Here is a 1,965-nt window from a genome sequence, read left to right on the forward strand (position 1 = left end):
CTTTAAACTTCAAATGCATGTTCTACATAGATCTTTAGATAATTTGTTGATCTTTAGTGAATCACTCATATTTATATAGCAAATGATATGCAACTATCCACCATCCAGGAAATTGCTCAATAGTTGTCACCCTTTCTCTTGTGGGTGAGGTCTCATTTTTGAATAACTGGCCGGCATGCGTTGCCTGAATGTTGAAAATTTCAGTGCATAGAGGTCCAAAATTGGTGCAGCAGTTCAGATCACAGAAAGAATGGATTTCATGCAGTTCAGTCTAGATTTGGTTCGTGCAACTCGTCACCAATTTGATGCAATTTGGAAATGGTTATCGAGATTTGGTTCGACTACAAGTTAACACTAGTTAGAGTGTTACACCTAGTGTAGCTTGCAAATAGTATTTGTTAATTAACCTACATGCTTCTATAGCATGTTATTTCACTAACACTAGAAAGGAAACAAGAGATAAAAGATTAAAAAGATTAATTACACTACTTGTTTGTAGGGTTTAGTGGGTTGGTCAGATAGACATGGTTTGCACGTAGGTTTAACCATCATCATCCATAAATAAGATGCTATCGTATGCTTCAAACCTTTCCGAGACTCTAGATTGACGAGCGAAATCACTCATCATGGTCTATCATATGCTTCATTTTTGGCACTTGGGCAGGGGCAACCTTGCTAAGATCCTAGGGACCTATGGGTGGTTATGGGACAATCTGAATGGAATTGAAGAGGTAGGTGACAACTAAACCTACATCCTTGCTCTCTTTCAATCCCAATTCTCTTTCATGTCTTCATGCAGACAACCACATGCAGACCAAAAACCGGGCCATTCTACTCCAATCATATGCTCTGCACTCCTTCTCTTTGGATTTAATAATCTTCCGTTTTCATTGTTTGGTATGCCGGAATATCAGAAACAAAGAGCATAATGATGCATAAAATGAAATGTATATATCGCAATTTATTCGATGGTTCACGCTATAATTTCTTGCAAATAGCTGAAAGTGATTTCAGAATATGGAATTGTGGGTGATTCATCATGTAAGATAAAAAATATGATGATGTATGTACTGAAAGTAAGTACGTACGTATGTACATACATACATATATATGCTTCAAGAAGTTGCGGTTGTAGTGATCGTTAGTAATTTTAGCTACGGATTAACATGGAGAATTTGGATTGAACCAAAATAGGCAGGAATTGGCAAAATTGAAGGTAAGATACATGAGAATGCAAAGTATTGATTAAAATAGAAATCTTTCAATCACTCTTTAGAGTTGCGCGTCTATTAACATTTTTGACATTATTTTGTCTTTAAAACCTACCATTCACCTAGGGCCAATGGAGGCCAAAAGTTGGATACTGTTTTCTTTAGGCCAAATAAGACTAAATTCCCTCAAAATTTCATATGCATATCTACAAAGTTTATACTTTCTTATATTCTAAAAGTTTTAAATACTATTAGGAAGTTACTCTTTTTGATAAATTATGTAAAGGCTCATCTATATAAGGAAGCTTAGAGTTACATGGAGATAAACTTTAATTTGAGATATTTCTTGTGAAGCAATTATCTTTCACTTCACTCTTCCAAGTCCTAGTATTTCTTCTCTCATAATATACAGTCTGTTTTGCACTCCTTATTTTTTTTATCATAAAAAGTTGAGGTTGGTCATTGTGATGTTTGCTTGATAAAATAATAATAATAATAAGAAAACAAAGTTATTGCGGTACATTGTTTAAAGTTTGACAAGTAACCTCCTTTTTCAGTCTTAGCACTTGGAGAATATGTATATCTAAGTGCTGAAAGGATGCAATCAAATAATGGTTAGTTATCTACCACTTGAACCCTACTTTTTTTGTGCACTTTCTTTGTCCCTTTTCTTTTAGGGCATGTTTTGTGTGCGCGTGTGATCTGATCATGGGCTTGACAGCCCACCTAGCTTTCCCAGTCCGGTTCTAAAGTT

This window comes from Phoenix dactylifera, chromosome 5 (genome assembly GCF_009389715.1).
Source record: "Phoenix dactylifera cultivar Barhee BC4 chromosome 5, palm_55x_up_171113_PBpolish2nd_filt_p, whole genome shotgun sequence".
Taxonomy (NCBI): domain Eukaryota; kingdom Viridiplantae; phylum Streptophyta; class Magnoliopsida; order Arecales; family Arecaceae; genus Phoenix; species Phoenix dactylifera.